Here is a 13,399-nt window from a genome sequence, read left to right as displayed (position 1 = left end):
AGCATCCCTCAATCACATAAGACTGATCGTCAGATGGGATAGGCTGTAGCTGCGATCAACGCGCTAGCAATACACCCTGAACCTACTTTATCCAAACACACAATTAACCCATCATTGCTCTTCATCATTTCAGCAGAAATTACAAAATTACCTCATTTATTCAGTCTAAAATTAATCAAACTCCAAACCCTGTCAAAATAACAGATGAGCTGCTTTATGTAATATGACTGTTAGGACTGAGATTTCATTCAGGCATTCGAGTTTAATTCTAAATCATTTGATTACTTGTCACAAGCACATTTGTTGGGTACTAATGGACTGCATACTGAAAATGTCATGTCATTAAATTTGAACAGATATAATTTGATAAAAGAATATGATATGAACTGACTGAATCAGGCCTATTTCTATAGACATAATCTACTTTTTAAGCTTTCAAAAACACTTGTCATATCTCACTCATTTTTTCTTTAGAGAAAAGTAAAATCTAGACTTTCCAAGTTTTCTTTTAGATATAGATCTAAATAAATCTAATTTATTGTTCTAGCCTAAACCATGTATAACCAGGAGTCAGCTAAAGACTTTTATCTGCTCTATCTGCTCAGTGCATGGGACTAGATAGAAAACAGAGCTGACACTGTGCTCTCCACTACACAAGCTGCTATTCTGGCTTAGGCTCAGTTTTCTTATTTTATTTTTTATTTATTTTAACAAATAGCTTCCAGTTTAGCCCACTGGTAAAAATGCACTGTACCTGTCCCTTGGTACCTATTAACCTTTTCTGTTACTGCAGGACATTGCAACAAAACTCTGCTGTTTTTGATATAGCTCCTTCTACATTTTACTGCATTTACTGCATTTGTTGTTTAACATCCTTGCCTTGTTGCGGATCTGACAATTAATTCCAACATTTACTTCCTTAGAGGGATCAAATTGAGGCTAAACTACAAAGCAGAAACAATATGAAAATAATAATTTACAAATTGAAATAAGATGAATATGGCATGAATGTAATATGTTCAGTTGTCATGCTGAGAAAAGGTTTAAAGGTATGTTATATTGTAAGGAGTTGCTCTTGCAAACACAGAACCCAAACCCATGATCACAAAGAGACAGAGGCAAACACCCCCAAAAGGACAGTTTATCTTCATGAAAACAGGTTTGGTAGGTCTGATGCTGGACCAGCTTAGCCAATAGTCTAAGCCTGCAGCTGGGATGGATTTTGGACAGGGCCAGTAGGGTCTGATGCTTGAGGACAATGCACTGCAAATTTATATAGATTTATATATGTATATATTATAGATAAATGTTTGATTATCATTTATTTAATATGGATAAATAAAACATTTATTATCATTTATTTAATATGAATAAATAAATAGAATATGTCAGATTTCAAATACTCCCAGACACCCATGGTTATGTGGCTTAATTATTCAGTCCTTAGATTTATCTGATGATATGCAATAATCATTACTTAATAATGTAAAGCTGAAACTTACTGAAAATCTTAGCCTCAAATCACTGTCCACTCACTTCTTTGCTGTTTCAGTATTCAGTTAGAAAGTAAATGCATGTGGGTTCAGTTGAACTTCATATGTCAATTAAGAAAGTCTCCTTTTCCCATACAAATTTGAAGATAATGCCTGTGCACAAAGTTAACTGCATAATTCAAACCTGCAACCAAATATGTGATGGCTAGTATGAAAATACATGATCCACAACAAGCCTCATGTCTGAATAAAATAATTTAGAATGGAAAATGTATGTGAAGATCCCCTTCAGCAAATAATACACAGGACTATTTTTTGAACTGTGAATTGATTAAACCCCCGTCTGCACAGAACACATCTGTCTCCTTTTTTTACTTTTTTTGCCGAACAACAAGCACCTGTCACGCGCAATTTGCAGGATTTCACTGAGACAAAGCAAAGCTGACAGCTGGCGAGGTAAGAGGTGCTGGTGGTGATTCATGAGGTCATCAACAAGTAGTGGCCATCAGGGGCTGAATAGGTGTGCAAACCCAATCTGCGGCTGGGCTCCGGCGATTAAGAGTAATGGAGGTGCCTCCAGCGGAGCCAAGCAGGTAAGGCCAACTGATAACAAGCCAAATGCACGATTATCAACCACCACCTATCATAAAACTGCTTAACAGGGATGTTTGTGTGTGTATTGGGGTGTGTGTGTGTGTTTTACAATAGCTGAGATGGAAAGTGGATATGAATGTTTAAACAGTAGCATGGTTCAAACATTAAGACCTTAGGAGATTTATTTTTGAGCTTTTCCATTTAAAGAGGGAAGACATTTCTAGCTGTTGAATGGAAGCAAAAGAAGATAAATGGAAGTGATTGCAGAATCAAAGCCTTGTGATGTATTATGGGTTAATTAAAGTTCAAGTATTTGCATTGTCCCTTCTATTTGCCCTACTCAAAAACTTTAAACACTGACATGCTAATGCCCACAATTCACTATAGCTCAAGGAAAATGCTATCATCTATCCCACACCAGAGGTGTATTTTTGATGATCCTTTTACTACCAGCAGAATGAACTTCACATTCAGGCATGGACAGAGAGCAGGCAGTGTTTGTCAGGGTCACTGCGTCATCTTTCCTTCAGTCTTCTTGCCTCTGTTTCACTGCCACATTCTGCTATAATGTTGCTCCATCCGCCCACTTACCTGCCTTTCTCTCCATATAATAACATCACACAAAACTTTTTTCTCTCCATCTCTAGAACTATGGTCTCTTAGCAACATGACTCATTTCCTTTGAGCCCAACAAGGCAGGTGAAGTCATATAGGTGACACCTATTGAAACTGTGTGTGTGTGTGTGTGTGTGTGTGTGTGTGTGTTTGTGTGTTTGGGGTAGGTCATGTTTTAATCTATTTGATCAATTTCTGTATTATATATTAATATATATCTTTTTATTTGAAAAGCTAAAAGAGTCCTGAGTATTCCTTTTGGTTACTGAGGTTAGGGTTAGATTTAGGTGTAGACATAGCATGATTTAGCTACAACAGAAATACAAGTCTCTCTCTCTCTCTCTCTCTCTCTCTCTCTCTCTCTCTCTCTCTCTCTCTCTCTCTCTCTCTCTCTGTGTGTGCATGTGTGTGTAATAATATAGCACGTCAGGTAATTAAAAACTGAACCGAATAAGCACAAACAATCCTGCAAAGCAAGCAAGTGTGTGCTTTTGTATGTGTAAATGTGCAGAGACAGATATTAGCACTATGCACATAAATCCTTTAATGCCATAAAGCTTATCCTACCACTATTCCACTCAAAAAGAGATTTTTCTTTTTTCTTATTCAGGGTCTATTTTTTCTATTCAGGATTTGATTTCTGCAAATCTCTCAAGGCTTGTTCTACTAACCTGTAATTTTTGGATGTTTAAAAGCGTGGAAGAAATGTTAGCCTTTATAAGCAGTAAGTGCTCGCATGGCTCATAAGGTTTGCAGGCTAACAGGAGCTCGGTCTTCCCTTACAACATCAGTATAGCTGCACAGATCCACATTCTCTTATGAAGTTGACGACTCACATGCAGCTGCATAAAATGATCAGTCTTTTCTCTCTGCTAGGGAAAAAAAGTGGATGTGTCACTCCCAGAGTAATCAAAACACAGCAAGCTTTGGCATATCGAGTGCTCTCATGGCATGTGATAGCGAGAGGCAGCAAATTAGGGGTGGTGACATTTAATTTGCCTCTTTTGGTGAAGCGTCTCTGAGAACTCATAAAGCACAGCAATTAGAAAAGATGAAGCACTAGGTACTGATTTATATCTCCACCTGTCATTTATTTCCAGGTCATTTGCAGGTCATGCAGTAAAGCTCTCAGCAGTGAGCTACAGGCGTGCTGAGACCAGAGACAGTGAACTTAGTGCTGTAATTAACACCACAAGGAAATGACGCCACCAATTTTTTCAAATTTCAATTGCTTGTCCATGAGGCTTTTAAAAGTTTTAAGACTGAGTAAGGTTGAGTTCACACTTAACACTTTTTGCATGATGTCAATGCCTGTTTATCTTGCAATCACATGGCCAGCAGCTGCAAGACATGAAGAATGCAGAAGCTCATTAAAAACCTTGGCAGCTACTTTTTTAGAAGTTTCTGAGGTTGAGAAAAGTTTCACTTTTCAGAAAAGCCGCAAATGACATCAAACACTTTATTACCATCTGACTTTATCATCAATCATGATAAAAAAAATTAAGGGCTTCTGGTTTCCCCTACAGTGATCATTTAAGGTTTGGCTTCATTAGAAAGTGCCTGTAAGGAACTGTAATGTAATTCAGGTAAATGCAGGCAAGCAGCTTCCTGGAGCGCTGGAAATGGCCGGCTGTAGAGTTTTCCTACCTCCAGTTCTCAAAAGAACTTTGGGATTGAGCTTCCAGCCCTGGAGGACATTCACACCTTTCACTTTCTCAGGATCTGTAAAGACATTTTGACCTCCTTCTATCTGGCATTTAATATAAAACTATTTTTACACGTCTAGTAGTTTTTTTCCCCAGAGCCATAACTGCGTTGAATCAGTCCCTTCATAACTGTAGATCTGCTACACCTCACACCAGAATCACACACATTATAATACACATTATAAAAACACACATGATAATACACCAAATAATGCACACTCACTGTAATACACCATTCTCCACTGGGTACTACTGTAGCTGCTTTGTAGTCAATAGATCACTATCAAAAGTATCAATACCAAAAATTATTTTTGCAAATTTGCCCCATTTGCTCTAACTTTGTGTATTCACACCACCTACATTTTAAGGCATGTACTGATGCACTATAGATGTAAATTGCTGATAATGTTTAAAATTACTGTCTGTTTACTTCAAACATTAAAACATCTACATACTTACTGCTCACACCATACGATTACACAATAGTGGTTTATATTTGTATTTCTGTATTTAAATATTATATTTTTACATAGCACCATATAAGGTAGTTAAAGACTATAGTCTTGTTGTGCTGTGCAATGACAATAAAGACATTCTATTCTATTCTATTCTATTCTATTCTATTCTATTCTATTCTATTCTAGTCTAGTCTAGTCTAGTCTAGTCTATTCTGTACTATTCTTCTTGCCATGGCTAAATGATGTGGAAAGAATAAGATATTTATAGCTAGATAGCTTGCATGATCCAATTCAAAGCAAAAATGAGTGGTCTGTTGTTATGGTTACAATGTGGTGTGAGTTGCTTTTTTCCTATCTGCACAAAAAGTGCTCCAGGCAGATTTTAAAAAGAAATTTATCTCAGAAAAAACCTGTGTGAGCACAGTCTAGGTTCTGTAACTATATTTCTTTTTTATCCTTCTCATGGGCTTTGCACCCTGCTATCACACAAGCCCAATATAATTATGCAATATTTATATAATCCAAGTGTCCTACATTTAAGTAGCAAAAAGTCTAATTGTAGCATTATATTATTATGGTGAAGGACTGTCTTTGGGACTCCAGAAAGATAACTCAAAGGTTTCGCTGCCCACAAAACCCACATCACAGTTCTCTCACTGTAACTATATGAGGCCGGAGGCAGGATGCATACGCTGAGTTGAGCGACGTTTATTATCTATGGTCAGTGTGGTGCAGGGTTGAAATACCTGTAGGGGCATAAAGAGAGACAAAATCAGAATACATGACTGAAATAACAAAGCCAAACAAAGACTAACATGGAATATAAAATACGAAGTAGAAACAGAGAATCAGGAAAACAACAACACAAGGAACACTAGCAATCCAGATAATAACCAACAACACAGAGTATCTTTGCATACACACTGGAATAACAAGAAATAAGGAACACCTGGGCACAGTTAGGGGTGGAGAAAGACAAAACAAGAACAAAGGGGGACTGGAACCAAAACAAAGGAACACATGAAGCTGTCGCCATGGAGATGGCAAAGCTAGAGGGGTGAACTGTGACACTCACCTGTAGATTTTTAACAATTCCCATTTGATTCCAGAAACTGAGTAAGGAATTTCAGCTATCCAGTGTTTGGGGGCTGGCGTCAGCCCTGGTTACTGTGTTGTCCAATAAGTGCTTTTTGTTTGATTGCATAGCACAATTCCCTATCTAGAACTGCTGAAAAATAATTTCATTACCAGAGGAGGTACAGGTACAAGAGGAGATACAGGTACAAGAGGTGGATATGGATCTGCTGGCAAAAAGTCCCCAAATGTTAAAATGTCCCAGGGGCACTATACAAAAGGAATTCCACTGAACTGATATTTTCCAAAAAACCTTTATGAGCAGTAATATACTAGTGCAGTTTTATCAACCCCTGCTTCAGGAGCTTTACAGTGTAAGCTTGTTATTCCTGCCTGTGTTTTAACTGTCACATCCTCCAATCTTCCTCTAACAAATAAGAACTGTTTTTTTCATGAAGCCCATATACTTTGTACAAACAGATGACCCAGTAGAAGCCCACCCCTCAGCATTCCACACTGCAATAATGAGCATTGGATATCTGGCAGTACTTCTGCTCTGAAGCTCAGGAGCTGGTGCCACATGTCAACTCCACTGGAACTGTAATTAGAGATGATGACAGCACATCAGCAAAAACAGTGGCAGGCTGGATATTTTCACAATTATCTTGTCACCTCTCTAAAGCTTCCTTCTAACCAGACTACGTGCCATAGAGCAATCAGAAACATTATTAGACTGAGATTATAGCAGCTCATGACACTCCTTAGTAATATTCATGCCACAGAAAAGGTGTAGAATTGATTAGGCATCTCGAGGAGACACTTTCATGCTGGGGTGTCGGCAGGCACTTTCTATGACTTCTCTCTCTGTACAGCTTTCTTTAGATTTCTCTTTTGCAAAATATATGACAGTGTTGCATAATGAATGGCAGCCAGAGGAGGCAGAAATGAGGAAACTAGTGTAATCAGAAAAACACCATAAAAAACGTCTGGATTGCATAGATCGCATGCCATGGAATGTCTTGTCATCTGAAGAAGTTATTTGTTTATTGTATCAAAGCTTATGTAGGAATTTACCCTCTGGAGTCGCTGATCATGACGGCAAAATCAAACCACATGACTGGTTCAAGATGTCACTGCATAAAGATACAGTCAAGTTCAATTCTAGTTGTTGTTTGCTGTTGACAGACCAAGCAGAAACTATAAACAACAAAACAGTTGTATTTAGTTTGATTTTTATCTCAATTTTACATTTACATGTTTACATTTGCAACCTGTGTTTTCATTTTCTTAAAATGCTTCATTGAGTATGTTTATGTTTATAGTAAAAAAAAAAAAATAATAAAAAAACAAATAAAAATTATATATATATATATATATATATATATATATATATATATATATATAAGACAGCTGGAGAACTAAAAATAAATAAAATAAAAATGTTTAAAAAAAACATTGTGTATGTTTTGCATGTTTTTTTTAGGTCCAATACGTTGACAAAGTATGTCAAAGTGCAAAAATTACCTGTCTACATCAGCTTATGTAGATGATGTTGAAAAATACACACCAAACATTGGCATACAGAACATTATTTAAGGTGGTATATAAAGGCAAAATCAGAAGAATTCAAAAACAGCCAAAATAGCCCAAGACTCCTAAGGGTTATGAAAGACAACACATACTGGAGCTTTAGAGGTAATGCATTTCACCATTTTTATGTATAGCTATATAGACAAGAAATATATACAGCACTCTTTGCCTTTTATAAGCCTAATATTAGCCTACATAAGTCTTTATGGTGCAATGTTGTTTCAGTCTTGCTTGGCATATTCTACAATGTTTGATCATAATAATTACGCTAACGTTTACTTGCAAAATGAAGTGCTGAGAAAAATGGCATTTAGATTTTTTTTTTCAGTGACAAGAGTATTGTACTGTTAGAAAAAGAGCAGTGCTTCGAAATCTGCAAAACAATCAGTGTGTTCTTCAAATCAACACATTCCTCTGAAACCCCTCTAAAACATGCATTCCCATCTCCTCTTCATAAACCTGTATTATATGTCATTAGAAGGAGTCTTTAAAGAACCAACACTGTGTTAGCAGATTTCAGAATCAGTTACCTACAGTCCCTGACCTTTACCTGAAAATGACTTCTGACAGAGGTTTTAGTAATTGTCAGTAATCACTGACCCAGTGTCTAAGACACAGGAAACCTGAACCTTAACAATGTGAAATCCCCAGAGCCTTATGGGTGTATATATTTGAGGGTGGGGATCCTTCTCTCACTGACTAACCAGCTGTGGCCTATTTGTAATGTAATAAAACAAAATGTAAAACTTTAAGATACAACATGTATCATGTCATATTTATATTCTCCAGGGTAAAAAACAAACAAAAAAGGCCAAACTCAAAATTGTATAATATTAAGATTTTAAAGGTCAAATAATTGCTACATTTTAAACACTAGGCATGTGCATTTGCATTTAAATATTTTCATGATTTTATCTATGTGTATAAGAAGACTACGGAAATTAATTTTCCTGTTTACAGCTTTTTCCCGCAACAGGTCACTATAGCAACAAGCAGCAATGAACAAATAGTGACACAGGTCTCAGTTTGACCCATTTATTTTTTGCCAAGGAGTGTATTTGTGTTTTTATTTAGTTGTTGTTGGTCAGATGGTTGCTCTCTTTGTTTAAAATAAATTAGAAATGCAAGGGAATGTTTGGGTTGTTTTATTGTGCTGTTTTCTGTCTCTTCAAATAAAAGCACTTAAAGTGGCCCCATAGTTATTCTATCCATTGTTCTTACCATAGCTAGTGGTCTACATTGGGATATTAATACCATTTTGAGCACTGGTAATCCAGATTTGGTCATCTTGAAAAGTTTGTATCTGAATCAGGGTGATCTAATCCAATATTGCTTTGAAAAACTGGTACAAAATGAAGATGTATTACTGCAAGGCCATAGCTAAGAACAGAGCATTGGGGGAACAAACCTACCAGGGGGACCCCTCTTCACCTCTTGACTTATCCTTTCCTTTTAAACCCTCACTCCTCCTCTCCTCTGGTCCTATATTCCAGTCTCCTTTCCAATCATATCTTGTCTTTTCCCTCCCCTGCTCACCAGTCATCTCTCTTCTTCTTTCTGTTCCTCGGCTCTCTCTTCTCTGTGATCCAATCATCTCTTCTCTGCTTTCCATGTCTTTCTTCCCCTGCGCTGGTACTATCTTCTCCTCTCCAGTCATCTATTCTCCTCTCATTTATTTTTATGTATGTGTATTTTATTTTATGATCAGTGGCTAAAGTATTGACTTGTAATTAGAAGGTCGCTGGTTCAAGTCCCACCACCAATTTGCCACTGTTGGGCCCCTGAGCAAGGCCCTTAGCCTTCAGTTGCTCAAGTTGTATTCAGTCATAACTGTAAGTTGCTTTGGATAAAAAGTGTCAGTTAAATGCTATAAATGTAAATTACAACCCACCCCCTGCTGGGGAACTACTTTTTTAGTGTTAATGTTTTTTGTTTGTTTGTTTGTTTGTTTGTTTCAAATAAACAATTACTTATTATTCATAGTTAATTCTCATCTATTTTAATTATAACTAATTACTACTACTACTACTACTACTACTAATAATAATAATAATAATTATTATTATTATTATTATTATTATTATTTCCTTCTCCTTACCAGTATTACTTGGTCTTAACCATCAATATTAGCTTCTTTTCACACTCCCTGCTCTTCCTGCCATCTCAGTATCCTTGTACTCTTTGTCTCCGTCTCTCTCTGAATGAAGCAGAGTGGACAGGAAAGACATATCATCACTAAACTACCGGCAAGAAAGAATCTGTACATTAGGATGAGAATAGTGTAATGGCATTATGTGATCTTCACTATTCATTTTGCTCCTTTTCTCACTCATCTCCAAGTTAGCTGATCTCCATGACCTGTCAGCATCCTCATACTCTCTCTCTCTCTCTGAATGAAGCAGAGTGAACATGAGTGGTATTATCAGTAACCAATTAGTATTTCTTGCCATGATGTTCATGAATGGATTATTGACATTTTTTATTGTCAACACATAATTCAGTGTTAACTGTTAATTATTATGTCAGAAAACAATGACTCAGTTCTGGTACAACTCTCTTCTATACTTATGTTATCTGTTTAGTACTCATTTTCACAAGTTCTTTTTTTTTTTTCGGAGGTTTCCCAAAAAAACTGCTGAATGTCCTTGCCACCCTTCCTCTTGCTCATGACTTACTGTGAATGAAAGTTGACAAAAGCTGACTAATAAAAACTGCTCTCACTTTAATCAAACTAACGCTAATGGCATTTATCACAAGGATACAGGATACTATATGAACGTTCAATAAATTAAAGCTACTACTCTCCACATGTTCACATGCATTACTACAATGATTGACATTTTATTGAGATTTCATGTGGGATTTCTAACAAATATAACAAAATATAACAACAACAACATTAATTGACTATGCCCAGAACTATTGTTGGATGCTGGCTAATTAACTTTCCAGGTAACTTAGCTATGATAGCTAATATCAGTAGTGATGGTTGACTGATTTAGCACTTGCAAATTGGCACATTTTCATCAAAAAGGTTTGTTTGGACTTCAAGCAATTACTGAAACTTTTTATTAAAATATGACTTATTTCTATAACTACAGTGTCAGTGCAAAATTTACTTTAACATTACCCTTTCCTGCAAATCACAAATGTTAGTCAGCAGTGGTATTACAATAATAAGTGTCAACAGATGGGAACACTGACGGATCCTTACACTGTGCAAAGCTAGTGAGTGAAATATTTGTATTTTTTACTTCAGTATATTGGGGGTATATTTGTCTTTTGAGCATATCTGAATAATGGGGGGATGTGTCCCTCCCAGTATGTAGTACTGTGACTGCTGCCTTGGATTAGTTGCTCCTAGAGAGCAAAACATGGGATTTCCACATTCTTATCACACTTTTTGAACAACTGGGCATTTGAGACAGATACAACAATACACAATATAAATGCAATTACAGAGAGGTGGCAACAAGTGACCAGTTGTGTGTGTTTCACTCCAATGCAAATGGATGTGTAATCTAGATGACAAATCATAGTAATGAAATAAAAGTCAAAACTGGCTGAATGAAGGATTACATCACATATATCCAACTCCCTCCCAACAAACATACACACACATGCCCACACATATACACGCACACACACACAAAATACATTTAAATAAAATTGGTTTAGAAAATAGGTCTTGGATGAGGTCTCTGAAAGGTCTTTAGCTGTCTTATGTTTCTAATAAGCCGGTTAGTGATATATACCATCCAAAAAACAATAACAGTGACATAGGTTTACAACCCCCATCAAATCAAACATAATAATTTAATACAAACAACATTACTTATCACTCCAGGCCTGCAGTAAAAACAACAATGACAAAATTAAATACATTAATTATTAAACTTTTCATTAAATTGGTCTTCAGTTCAAACAGAATATAAAAAGGACATTCCCCAACTAGCATAATAAATGCACTTAAAAGCAATATGTGATAGAGGTCATGCTCAAAGGGTCTCTGGCCAATAGTTTGTTACTAAGAATTTATCTAAAGCCTCACCCATGTCCCCACAAACAATTTTTGAACATCAAAACATTTTTCATATATAATATAAATGCACTTTCTACATAATGCAGTATAAAAAACATGTGCAATAACAACTAAGCTTAGCTACATGGACACCAAGAAGTGTCATTTCTTAGACTGTTCCCACCAGTATTTTAACATATGCAACATTTCCATCCTGCAATTTTGACACTCTCTCACATATACACGTGTACACGTTCTCAACTGTTTCAAAGCCATGAGAGTAGAATGACTGGCCACAAATCAACCGCACACTTTACTATACACCTTTTTCCATTGCATACGTTATCATGTGCCTGAAAACAAAACTTACAAGTGGCATTTAAATGTACACCCCTGTGTCCTTGTGATACATAGCAGTAATTGCGAAGGACATTGAGATCGCTTGACGAAGATGTCACTCTGATCTTGTGCTACTTTTCACAAACAGAGCTTATCATGCTTTAGGAGACCATATTACTGGAAATAAATGGAAATGCTGAACTGTCTGGAATCATTTTCTGAAATCCATGCAGGTCTTATAGGTATGTATGCACTGGCATGTAGAACTTCACAGATGATCTGTCGCGATCACATGAATTTACCATAGCCTAAGCAGCCTAAACTGCCCATATTCCCTGTCCTATGTAGACAATCACCACATACATACACCTGTACATCTCTTCCCAATACATCACCCTGTTTACTGTTTACAAAATCCACAGTGAGCTAATAAGTGCTGCACCACTGTTATACCTTCCATTTAGAAAGCCATCAGTACAGCCATGAAGCACAATCCAGCATGCAAGATATACTGTATGCCATGGTTAAGAATGGAATGTTCTATCTCTCTGAAGGATAAATCAATGCATGTAAAAATACAGAATTTTCCCTTATTCACTGAACAGCTTTTTATAATACTAGTGTTCAGAAAAATGCACAAGCAATTCTGTGAAAAAAACAAAACAAAACATAAATTATAGGTTCATCAGATTTAGAAGGTATTGAGAAAAGTGCTTGATAGACAAAAGCCTGAGCAATTATAGCTTATTACTTTGTTATTTTTAGACATTTTAATTTATGTCTCATTTGTCATGCTGTCCTGGTCCCCAGGTCATTTGTAGTTTGTTTACATAAAATTTGCTGAAATTGTGAACAGTGCAAAAATCAAGTTGCCATGGCAGCACACCTTGAGGTTACCTGGCATTATTGTTATTGCACTTTTACTGAAACATCTCTGTGGGCTTCTCAAGTTTAAAACTAATGTTCAGTGAGTAGAAAAGAAAAACATTGCTGGCAAACAGTCACAAAGTATTTAAATAGATGAAGACTCAGTGTATTTCATACTCAGCAGCTGCAGAGAAATACCCATTTTGAGCCCCTTCGCCACTTCGTCTTTTACTTCTCTAAACAGAGAGCCAAAGCCTGTACACTTGTGACACAGACATGTGAGAAAGAACATAACCATTTCAAAATGTTGATTCACTTACACTCAAAACATGTGTTTTACAAAACAAAGCTTCTGCTGTATTTATCCAACATCTATAAATATGAATTCTTTACATTAGGCACCTAAGCCCAAGATTGATTTAAAGGAGATGCTTTGACTGGAGTGGAAAAATAATAAAACTGGGTTGCATTCAAGGGCACGTGGGCTTCCAATGCATTTTTAACCTTTGAGAGGAAGGCTTTGTTTTGCGCAATGGTGCTGAGGAGATCCATGCCAAGAAGGGAATGATGTCATGGTGTTTACCAGTAGCCCACAGCACTGCCTGCCTCTCTCTGTGAGGCCATACTGCATGTGGGCGGTCC

This window comes from Electrophorus electricus, chromosome 1, assembly GCF_013358815.1.
Source record: "Electrophorus electricus isolate fEleEle1 chromosome 1, fEleEle1.pri, whole genome shotgun sequence".
Lineage (NCBI taxonomy): Eukaryota > Metazoa > Chordata > Actinopteri > Gymnotiformes > Gymnotidae > Electrophorus > Electrophorus electricus.
The sequence above is the reverse complement of the archived record's forward strand: the minus strand, read 5'-3'. Positions refer to the sequence as shown.